The 12,634-nt window shown below is 36.0% G+C and overlaps 1 protein-coding gene across 42 annotated transcripts in view; it reads right to left on the bottom strand.

Moving 5' to 3' along the window:
* Positions 1 to 12,634, bottom strand: part of DTNA (dystrobrevin alpha) — a 414,394-nt gene that overhangs the window by 176,496 nt on the left and 225,264 nt on the right. For 2 of the 42 annotated variants that reach the window (XM_054671774.2, XM_063795600.1), the window contains exon 1: positions 4,187 to 4,382. The exons of 36 other annotated variants lie outside the window; for them this stretch is intronic. The gene's annotated coding sequence lies outside the window, so the exon portion shown is untranslated. Of the gene's footprint in view, positions 1 to 4,186; positions 4,395 to 12,634 lie in introns of those variants that run through there. 4 more of the 42 variants (XM_003315851.6, XM_054671779.2, XM_054671760.2 and 1 more) reach the window with 3 other exon arrangements.

Here is a 12,634-nt window from a genome sequence, read left to right as displayed (position 1 = left end):
TAAAAGTGTTCCTATTTCTCCACATCCTCTCCAGCATCTGTTGTTTCCTGACTTTTTAATGATTGCCATTCTAACTGGTGTGAGATGGTATCTCATTGTGGTTTTGATTTGCATTTCTCTGATGGTCAGTGATGGTGAGCATTTTTTCATGTGTTTTTTGGCTGCATAAATGTCTTCTTTTGAGAAGTGTCTGTTCATGTCCTTCGCCCACTTTTTGATGGGGTTGTTTGTTTTTTTCTTGTAAATTTGTTTGAGTTCATTGTAGATTCTGGATATTAGCCCTTTGTCAGATGAGTAGGTTGTGAAAATTTTCTCCCATTGTGTAGGTTGCCTGTTCACTCTGATGGTAGTTTCTTTTGCTGTGCAGAAGCTCTTTAGTTTAATTAGATCGCATTTGTCAATTTTGTCTTTTGTTGCCATTGCTTTTGGTGTTTTAGACATGAAGTCCTTGCCCATGCCTATGTCCTGAATGGCAATGCCTAGGTTTTCTTCTAGGGTTTTTATGGTGTTAGGTCTAATGTTTAAGTCTTTAATCCATCTTGAATTGATTTTTGTATAAGGTGTAAGGAAGGGATCCAGTTTCAGCTTTCTACATATGGCTAGCCAGTTTTCCCAGCACCATTTATTAAATAGGGAATCCTTTCCCCATTGCTTGTTTTTCTCAGGTTTGTCAAAGGTCAGCATTCTTATACACCAACAACAGACAAACAGAGAGCCAAATCATGAGTGAACTCCCATTCACAATTGCTTCAAAGAGAATAAAATACCTAGGAATTCAACTTACAAGGGATGTGAAGGACCTCTTCAAGGAGAACTACAAACCACTGCTCAAGGAAATAAAAGAGGATACAAACAAATGGAAGAACATTCCATGCTCATGGGTAGGAAGAATCAATATCGTGAAAATGGCCATACTGCCCAAGGTAATTTACAGATTCAATGCCATCCCCATCAAGCTACCAATGACTTTCTTCACAGAATTGGAAAAAACTACTTTAAAGTTCATATGGAACCAAAAAAGAGCCCGCATCACCAAGTCAATCCTAAGCCAAAAGAACAAAGCTGGAGGTATCACACTACCTGACTTCAAACTATACTACAAGGCTACAGTAACCAAAACAGCATGGTACTGGTACCAAAACAGAGATATAGATCAATGGAACAGAACAGAGCCCTCAGAAATAACGCCGCATATCTAAGTTTAATCATTTTTGATGACAGCCTCTATCGCTTATTGAACAAAACCAAGATATTTTATAATAAAGTCTGATAATAACATACCAAGCACCTCTATTCCTAGTGACTTATAAATGCTATTAACATAATTAATTAAATTTGAGGGTTAATTTCTGAGAATCATACTACCCATTAGTAATTTCCACTTTCCTTCTAAGAGCTTTGGCCTTTTACTACACAAAGAGGCAAGAGCTTTCTAATCTATCTTATTTTCCAAATTAATCATTATTGTCGTTATCATTATCATCATGATCATGGTACCATTACTTTCTTTTTCATTTAAAAAGTCTTAGATTTCTAAAAAAAAAGTCCAATTCTTTTCATGTCAAAAATTACATAGTGGTCAATAATAAAATTCACCTTAATAAAATCGGAGGTTAAAAAATAACTCCTAAAAATGGAGTATCTAGATGATATTGAGTCATCATTCATTGGCTTGATCTTCATCTATTTTAGAAATATTTTCTTGGAGTTTAAATATCATTAATTTTTTAGAAGAGGCTATACTATTTTACTCAATATGGTTGTTTTTTAACATGTTAAAAAATTGTTAAATATCTATCTCCTTAGTAGAGGTAAATGTTTGCAGATAATTATCTATTGGTCTATGACTCTAGACAGCTCTAGAGATTAAAGCTAAAATGTTAACAAACACTACAATTATTCAAAATTAACAAGAAAGCATAATTTAAACAAGAGTTGAAACAAATACTGTACAATTAAAACATCTTGGCAAAATTTACAATTTAAAGCAAGTACATCAAAAGTCAATTTTGCTTCTTAAGAATGAAAATACCAAAACAACTATAAAAGAATCTTCCATCTTGTGATCTCTGTTAAAATTATTTCAGAAGTTTTTGTGTACATATGGTCTAATGTCAGATGAATAAAGATCACAGAAATTTGGGCATATATTGGTTTTTACGCACTTGTAGCTCTAATATCTAAGCTGGCTGGTAGCCCATAACTACAAAGACTGAGACAACCTCACTATAGAATTTTTTTCATTTTATTTAATAGAAAGGAACTATCTATACTTTATCATGTATTTTAAAGATGGAATAGTGAAATAAAAATACTTTTTAGTAATTTCCCTCATCCATACTACTCTCTTCTCTGACAGATACAGATTTAACCCTTTCCAGTACCGGTGGGAAAGAAAAATGCTTGGGTAAGAGATCATTTACACTTTTATCTTTACCTTTTGTATATCTTTTCATTTCTTTTTTTCTCTCTCTGTGTCTCTGTCTTGCTTCTTCTTCCCCTCTTTTATTTTTCTTTTAATAAAACATAACACTTTCTACCTCAGATATTGTCAGTTTCAATAATTTCATACTTTAGAATAGTTTACCAGGTACCATCTTTCACTGATTTTAAGAAACTCCCTATTCTCTAGTAGTAACAACTTATGTTTATGAAAATATCTCATGTTTTGAAAGACATGGTCATAGCTCATTTGTACTCAAACAACAAAGGGAAAAAGAAAGGAATAAATTCAGATACAAGCATGAACATTTACAATATTAGATGCTATTATAGTACTTTTGATATCTGTCATCATGGAAACAGTTCTCTTTATTTGAAATCATGGCAAATAATTTTTTTGAATAATGATTATAACTCCTTGCTTAAACTTAGAAAATGGCTTGGACATATGGAAACTAGAGAGATCAAGGAAATAGTGATGAAAATCACAGAGCATAAATAAATTTAATAAAATCTAAGTTTTCCTTTTGTAAGAAAGCATGCTATATGAACAAACTTGGGAAAATGTATTGGCTTTTATCCTAATTAGTGCCAATTAAGGGCACATAATTGATTTTAGTTCACTAAGAAAGTATTTTTCAAAAAGATTTTCCTATATCTGCACTTTTTCAGGTGGACAGTGAATACACTAGAATAACAGTAGGGCTTTGCTACTATTTAATTAGGTTTTATTTCTAAAAGCTGCTAAGACAACTTTGTTCTAAGAGGAAGGAAAGAAGTTGCATTAAGTAAACCCCTGGCTAAAATTAGAGTAAATCCTAATATCTTATGAGAAAGTCAAACATCAAACATCAGTAAAAGCCATGAAAAAGTAATTAAAATAAGTTATTATTAAAGAACTTGTTCTCCTTTAACTTGCTCTGTGTGTACCAAAGCCTCCCATTTTGAAACAAGCTGCCAGGGTGATATGTAAACAACGCATGAGAAGGCGTCTGCGCTCTGGGAATTGATGCTCCACACAGCCACACTGAATTGTTTACATTCAGTTCCTACCAGCCTCTAAGCAAAAGAGTTCATTTTGCACTCACCCATGTTGTATTTACTTCTATTTTTAAATCCTGTATCACACATACAGCCACAATGCCTAAAAGATTAGAATGCTAATAGAAATAATAGATGTTTTAAAAAATATAGATAAAACCGGACTATACATGTTAGATGAGGCTGGCAATAATATGATGAAAGAAAAACAAAAGCTCACATACAATAAACACACTAGATAACTTTGCTGGAAAACTTTGTCCTACTGCTTAATTTAGTAGAAGAGACAAGTAGCTTTGGACAAATGCCACTAATAAGGTGTCCTCTAAGAAAAGCGGACCATTTTCAAAAAACAAAACAAGAAAACACTTTGTTCAGGTCTACGCTGATTTGAAGACACCAGTTATTGCATTCTTATTACTTCCTTTGCAGTTTTCTTTCTTTGACTTACACACACACACACACACACACACTCCCACACACACACACTGCCATAAAACTATAACATTTCACAACATCTTAGACTTTCAAATTAAAAACAGCTGAAACCGGAGGTGGAGGAGCTAGGAGGGTGGGCAGGAGAAATTTATCGGGTGCCCATGTGGGGGTGGGGGTGGGGGCAACAGTGAAATTCCACCCAGCAAGTTATGCCACTGCGACAGAAGTCAGAGAGTTCAGTTTCATAGATTCAATTGTACCTTACCTGGTTTTGTAGTTAAATGCACCAACATGCCCCTTAATTCTTCCTCTGAAGTACTACATATGCTGAAAACTATAGTATTTGACCTTACACATTTCCAAAGAAACTCCAAAGTAACCTTTAACTTCAATAAAAAGCTGTGTTCATTCTTCCCCTTGTGCTCAACACACAGCAATCTAATACACCTCATCATGTGGTCCGTTACCATGGTAGCAATGAATCCAGCTGCTGAAATACAAAAGACTGACAAAAAGTTGCTTTTTTCCCCTCCACCCACCCTGACAAAGTCAGATTTTTTTTTCTGTATGACAAGTCTAATTTGAATATGCTTCTCTTGCTGACTCAACTTCATGAACAAGAAAAAAATAACAGAAGTATAAGAATAAAAGGTTTCCCAACTAACTAATGAACTATCTCTATGCATTTTAAGTCACCATTAATCTTTTGAAATACTGATCATTATCTACTACATCAGCCAACTAAATATTTTTAAATGTCAGTTACTAACTCAATAGGAAATGCAGCAATAATCCCACAGCTCCTTTAGAAACATTAAAAAATGCAGTAATGTATTCAGTAAACACAGATGCTGAAAACACTACATCAGTGTATGAAGGGCTAGTTTCAAAGTGCTTTTTTTCTAGAGCAAACTTCTAATCACAGCTTAGATGTGGGAGGTAAAATTCTTCATTTTCTTTTCATCAAAACCCTGTGTTTAACTGTTATTTAAACAGATTTCAGTTCTTTTAAAATTTATCATTTAAATTTAAAGCAGGCAACACAGCCTGCTGGAATCAATCAGGCTATATTTGCTGAGGTGGGGAGGGCTCTACATTAAGAGCAGCAGTCTTGGATTTGAAACGATACAAACTCTGAGCAATCCTGGGACTCCCCAAACCAATGGCTATGTAGTTAGGATTTAAGGAATCACCTTCAGCGCATTACCAGTCCTTTAGGGAAAAGCCGAAGGAGTCCCAGGTGACTGGAGCTTCCCCGCTTGCCAGCATGTCAGCATGGTCCTTCCTCCCACCATGGTACATTAATCAGCCAGTGGGTGCCCCCGTCCTCCAGGGATGGCTACTTCATCCCTCAGGCCTCGCATTATCACTCTGCTCTTGCACAACCTTCCTTATTTCCCAAACTTAGCTTACATTTCACAATAATTTGTTTGCATATCTATCTTCTCTCTTTAGAGATGGACTCCCAGAGGAACAGGAACATTGTCTTACTCATCTTTCTCTACCAAGTAACCATCACAAGACTTGGCACTAGGTAGGGCTACTTCTTCAATGGATAAAGATGGCATCTGAAAGCTTTCCCTCAACTCCTCCAGGACTGTCTTCAGAGCATGGCTTGCTGTGGTTAAACCCTTCAGAGATCTGCACAGAATTTTTCTTAGTACATCACATCACAAAGAGAGGCAAGGCAGAGGAGCTCTTAAGAAGAGCAATTGTGGAATCAAGCAGATGCGGATTTGAAATCTGGCTCTAGCCCATACTACTTTTGTGATCTTGGATAGGTTACTTAACCTCTCTAACCCTCAGTTTACTCTTCTGTAAAATTCCTACTTTAACAAGGAATGGAAATGGATTAAATGAGATAGTCCAAGGGAAGCACCAAGCTTGAAGCATACTAAATACTCAATAAATTCTGGCTAGTATTATTTAGTCAATATGTGATTTTTGAACAAGAGGGACCATGAGAAAGCTGACTGGCACGTGACTTCCCTTTGCTGAATAAACTGTCATTTTCAACAAGATGTGCATTAACAATCCTATGTTTCCTAACATAGGTTTACATAACAACACAGCATAAATATAGAGACCTTTTTAGGCAAAGAGCAAGGGCTGCTTGCTCCAACCTACAAACCAGCTAGGAGCAACTGATCAGTCAGAAGGTTAAGCATATTTCTAGTATGAAATGGACTGTGGGAAGAATGTTAAACATGGTAGTTAATTTTTTTCATCTTTAAATATGGAAGAAAAACACAAGTACAGCAGTTCATTGTGGTATTCATTTTGGATTCTTAAAAAATGGTCTATATGTTATTGGTTAATGATACTTTCTCAAATTAAGATGAACTGTAAAGAATCTTCATCATAAAGGGCTTTAAAATATAAATTATATACATAGATTACATTTCTAGTAATTAACCAATATTGTGTCAATAGAAGCCTTTACAAGGTCACCTTGATCTCTAACTAGTACTGTAAACTGCTCACCAGTGTAGACTTTTAGCTGCTTCTCTCCATAGTAATCAAATTCAGGAAATTACCTGACACCAAAGCCAATGGCATAGGAAAATTAGCATTAAAATCCCTTTGAAGAATATACAAAGAAGCAGCCAGGGGTTAAAAAAGCCTGTGGTAGAAAAAAACAATTTTTTTTTCATTGCAGGAAGTTACCAGAAAGAATAAAGTGAATGTTGCACATTGCAAGATTTCTCTATTATTAAAAAGTAAGTAAGAAAGAAAAGCCCCACAACAAATCAGTTGGGATGATTTAAAATAGCTTTGGCACTGCTCCAACCTTGAAAAATCCTTCAGCGCGGTGACTCATGATGATCCAATCCAAAAAAATGTGTGAGGCCGACCAGGCAAAAAGGCAAGGAGCAGCTACACCGGAAAATTAGCACTCCCTAATCCTCTTCAAAACAGTTGATGAAGGAGAGACTATTTGAATAATTTGAACCCCAATTTGAATAATTCATACCTATTCTCATGTGTGGCTGGCTGAATAGAGACTCTCACTGACTGCATTCATTTCATCAGGAGTGTTTACCTTGTACATTTTTTTCCCCTGCAGATTGGTTATGTGGCCATTACAAGTATCTAATTGTTTTTCATTTTGTAAATGTAAGAGCCTATCATTTATCTAGTTAAGGTACACTGTTACTAGAGCATTTAATATGATTGATTGCCAAACAGAAGGTGCATCCTTTGTCAGATGTTAAAGTGACTGTTGATTCTTTAACCCCTAGGGAATACGATGCCAGTATATTTGGTTTCACAAAGTTTTAAATCCCCTTTTGCAAATGTTAAAATTAAACTTCCCCCTCATGTGAACAAAATATGCAACATAATCTGTGCTCTTGTGACCCACTTAATTTCATATGAAGAATTCAATCACTTAGAAAAAGTTTTTGAGACATAGGTAATGATGCTTCAGAAGGTACCCCATGAAGTCAATTTGCCAAATCCTAGTCCCATAGAAGCAGGAGGGAGCTTCAAAGTTATATGCTTCACTGCCCTCTCTTCAGATGTGAGAGAACCTAATTTCCCACAAACTCAAGGTAACAACATGGGCTCAGAAGTCACGCGCTTAAATTAAGCAACATGGCTGCAAAAAACGTTGATGGCCAATGTTAATGAAATTAAAACAAGCAAAACAATTTGAACCTCTGAAAATGCAATTTTCACATCATAGTTAAAAATTATTATTTATTTTTTCATACCACAAAGTGCTTTATTGTTAGGGCACTGGTTTAAATTTAAAAAGAAAGTGTGTTGACAGCAACAAAAAAAGATTGTGATCTACTGAACAATTTTTGCAAGCACATTGTTTCTTGGGCCACTTTGAGCAGCTGACCTAAAAAATATTAATCGGATTAGTATCTATTCTGCTCATAAAAATTTCTTATAAAAGAACAAGTCTGTTGCAAGCCATCTCAATTTATACAATTTAATATCAAGATATTCTATTTTACCCTTAAGATATTTCAAACATGCACTTTTCCTTTGAATTGTAACAATGGGGCTATAAATAATAAGGATTTCTTTATGTTTTTCTTCTGTGAGTACATCACAGAAAATATCCGTTTTTAAATAACACTATGAAATTGATGGCTCCATATCTTACAGATAACCTATTGTGAACCCTGAATCATTTTGCCATATCATTTTTGGAAATTTATCCTCAAGCCTCTGTTTTTGTATTTTTTCATGTGTTTAAAAATTATAATTATTTACTTATATTCTGAATGTATTCTTAGTGAAAAATACGTTGGTTTTTAAACTTAATAATAAAAACTTGTAACTTTCCATGTTCTCATGAAAAGATAATGTTACATGTCCATTGTAGAGAAGTTGAAAAATACAGAAAACATTTGTGAAATAATATTAAAAGCACTTATAATTCAACTATCAGAAATAACAAGTATCAACATTTTGATGTATTTCTTCATACGTTAAAAATTCATGGCTGGGAGTGGTGGCTCATGCCTGTAATCCCAGCACTTTGGGAGGCCGAGGCGAGTGGATCACCTGAGGTCGGGAGTTCAAGACCAGCCTGACCAACATGGAAGAACCCCGTCTCTGCTAAAAATACAAAATTAGCTGGGCATGGTGGTGTATTGCCTGTAATCCCAGCTACTTGGGAGGCTGAGGCAGGAGAATCGCTTGTACCTGGGAGGCGGAGGTTGCGGTGAGCTGAGATCACGCCACTACACTCTAGCATGGGAAACAAGAGCAAAACTCCATCTCGAAAAAAAAATTCAGAATAATTTTGAATATTGCCTTTTCACTGAAACACAGACATGTAAAATAAGCACACTATGGTATTATACATTCTTTGAAAATACCTTTTAATAGTGGCATAAAATTTTAATATTCGTATATATCAGAATTTATTTAACTATCCCTTACTGCTAATATATGTTTAGTCTTTTCCAGGTTTCTAATTATAAGCAATATATCTTTGTATATAAATTTTTGGTTATACCTTGGGTTATTTCCTTAGAATAGATTCCTGGAAGTGGAGGGAGATTACTGAGTTTGAGTTAGAAAGTCTAAGAACAAAATTTAAGAATTGGCAGAATCAATACTCACAATTTAGTATTATACCTCATTTTATTGATTTTTATTTATGAGGACTCTGAGGCTTAAAGAGGTGAAATAACTTGCTTAAAGTTCCAGCATGAAATTACTCTAGTGCTAGAAAGGAAACAGAGTTCTTTGTGAGTCCACTTTGCTTTTTGTAATTTTACCATGCTGACTCTAAATGGCAATTCATCTCTGAGGGCTTCCCTCTCAGTTCCAGTTTGATGTCATCTGTGAAACCCCATGAATGTGTTCTGGAGTCCAAGTCAGGAATGTTAGTTACTTTGAGGTGGGTGATGCTGTTTTGTTTGTTTGCTTTTTATTTTTTTTAATCAGGGACAACCCACACGGCAGTATATCTAAAGGCACCTTCTGTTGGTGGCAAGACAGAATTGATACTGAGGAGTAAATATTCTCCCAGATCAAAATCTGTTCTGTGGGAAACAAAATGGAAAAATTCCAAGAGAGCTGAAGGGTCAGGGTGCTCATCAAGTTAGTGAGCTGAGATTGATATAAAATTATTAGGGCTCTTTTATGGCCTCTGAGTTCTTTTATGGCCTTTTAGTACGTTGGGATAGAAGAAAATCCATGTGCTTTGAGTGGAAGACTGTCAGGTAACTCAATAAGTACCTGTCTGGTTGCTCTCTGTGACATTCCCATATCCTGTAAACCCAGGTGTGTTTGCACAGCCATGACATCTCTATTTGATGGATATATTCTCTCTCAGCTAAAGGGAAAAGGGAAGGACATTTCTGAAAATTAAGTCTACCTGTGAAGTCAAGGAAACAGGCAGATTCCTGAGATCTCACTTTTAAAAGAATTCATTTTCTTAATCTGGATACAAAGATTTAGAGATTATTGTTTCTTAGTTTCTTCTGTGTGGCTTATTCTGAAATGAGATGTACTGATTCAGTACCTTTGAATTAAGTGCTTTCTAAAAACAGTTAATGAACTAGGTGTAGTCAAAGAAATATAAATGGCCTACAATCTAGATGGGGAGATAAGAACATGGAAAAAGGAAATACTAACTGTAGCTATAACAATATATGAGAAGGAATATGACCAACTGATTTGGGAGTAGACAGAGAATTTAATTAGGTCAGTTTAGGCAGAATGTTAAGGAGGGGAAAAATCACCCAGTCAGTGTCCCCTGAGCTTAGAAAGCATTTGTTTGGGGGATATTAGGTGTATTTTCCCAGATTCTTTTACTTCGTATTCAGGGACTTGGAGGAATACATCAGCACAGTACACATTCTAAAGCTCTATGGAGAAATGCCTGATGTACTCTAAAAGCATATTCAGTGACCAAGATGAGATGTATGAGTGACAGAGTCTACTGACTTTTTCCCTTCCTTCCTTTGTAAGGCTCCCTGGGGAAAGGACAAGTAATTATGTAGTCAGTGGGCAAGGGGAGGGTGAGCTATAACTACGTATCAAGTAATATGTGTGTATGCATCATAGATAATGGGATGGAGAGAACTGGGAAGCAAATGCGATGTCATGTACCCTGTAGACACACAAAGTTAATTATTGATGACATTATGATAAAAAAAGAATATGAGAAAATAAAGCAAGTTAGAAAAAATTAAGGGAAGACTGTAGAATAAATTATTATGGTAAAACAAAGATTAAGAAACAGTTTGAAAAGGATATAAGGTGATTTGGGGGAAAGAAAAAGAGAAGCATATGTGGTTCAAGAAAACACATAGCAAAATTCCCAAGAAGGGGAGAATAGAAAAGAAGGAAATACTGAAGAAATGCACACTATTGTGGAAATTGTTTGACTAAACTGAGACAAGCAACAAACGAATATTTGGAATTTCATTCTATACACTTAAATGAATTCCATTATTGGAATGAATAAAAAAGGTCCATCTAGTAATTGAACAAATTTCATATGAATTGACCCAAAATATAAAGATAACAGGCACTTTGAACACTTCTGGGTGTCTGTGGTGGCAAATACTCTGCCAGCAAGGACTGTACATCTGATATTTCAGAGATCCCTGGAGTCAATCTGGGAGGCATGCTCCTTGTTCCACACTGGTCAGTTCTCCATCAGGCCACTGCATTCTGTTTGGAGCCTCATAGTGACATGTGAAAGGGAGAAACTGGAAAAGGTAAGATGGTGAACAATAAACAGGAAGGAAAGTGGAAGAGAAGCCTGTGAGGGAGGCACTTGACCATTTGCAAGTATATCCCAGTGAAAATAATGGTGAATAGATGTTCTTCGTTTTTTACTGAAGCTACCATAGTACGTTTTTGCCAGGCGAGACATTAGGAAGAACCTCCTAATACAGCACCAAAATTCTGGCTTATAAGTACACAAGTCAGGAAGACATTAACATTCTATATTATTCATCAAGGACGAATTTTCAAAGGATATTAGCCACTTATATTTGTAGTACATGTAAGAACGCTCTACATCCCAGTGATGACCAGTTTTGTATTTAAATTCTTCTATACATACATACAGAGCATAGAGAAACCCGACAATCCACATTCAATCCTGCGGTTGAGCTTTCCTAACCATACTGTTATACCTGTAGCAACCATATGTAAAGAATGAACATAAAGACTATTTTATCTGTTTCAGACTTTATGACATTCTCAGTACACACTGCAGACCAATTAAACAATAAAAGTTAGCAAAAATATTTTCTAATCCTTTATAATCCCAACAACCACAGTCAACATCTTTATAGTTACCATTTCCTATCTGTCTCTATGTAAATATGCAGGTTGGGTAAAATGAATTGTTACCTTTAAAACTGTCTATTTTCCAAGATTCTAAGGAAGGCTACAGAGTTCATGGCTTTATGATTGCTCTTTTTTTTGGAATAAATTTTAATAGGTGTATTGCTTATATATAGCTTAGTCTGGAAGACAGAGGTGGAGGAAAAAGAAATTAAGCCACTTTATGTAAAAGAGAAAAAAATGCTGTGTTTATTATGGGTGATATAGGTGGAAAATTACAAGTTATTAATTGGAATGGGGAAGGGACTAGGGGCTAGATCAAGGGAGAGAATAGGTGCTGAGGTTCTGGACGTGGGGATAAGGTCCAGGTCAAAGCGAACGCCTTCCTGTGGGGGAAGCAAGTTCTAAAAACGGTGGCCCAAGAAGAAACGCCAATGGATTCTATTATTAGGATGAATAAGAAAGGCCAATCTAGCAGTTGTCTTATGAAGGGCAAGACTTACAGTTTAATACTTATGCTGAAGACTAATTTTAATGATTTCTGACTTGTATCGTCTCTGTTATTGTGAAGATTTTAGGAAAGCTTCGGGAGCTGGCCGCAGCTTCACGTGATAATTTAGTCTGTGTCCATGCTTGGAATGGGCTATGAGGATAGAATGTCACCTCTGAGGTGATTTGGTGGTATCTCTGACCTCTCTGAGAAAGGGACATTTGAGATGACACCTGTGAAAAAGGAGGCGAGGGATTTCAGGCAAAGGGAGACCCGAGTCCGTGAGTGGGAGGAAGCCTGGTGTGATGGAGGAATGCAGGAACAGCAGTGTGGCTGGAGCACTGTGCAGATGGGGACAGGGTCACACAGGGACCAGGACTTTGAAGCCCATGTTAGGGATTCTGAAATTTATTCTCAGGGCAGCACAAAGCTTCTGAAGAATTTCAA

The sequence above is a fragment of the Pan troglodytes genome, chromosome 17 (genome assembly GCF_028858775.2).
Source record: "Pan troglodytes isolate AG18354 chromosome 17, NHGRI_mPanTro3-v2.0_pri, whole genome shotgun sequence".
NCBI classification, from domain to species: Eukaryota; Metazoa; Chordata; class Mammalia; order Primates; family Hominidae; genus Pan; species Pan troglodytes.
Note: the sequence above shows the minus strand (reverse complement) of the source record. Positions and strands in the feature narration are given on the sequence as shown.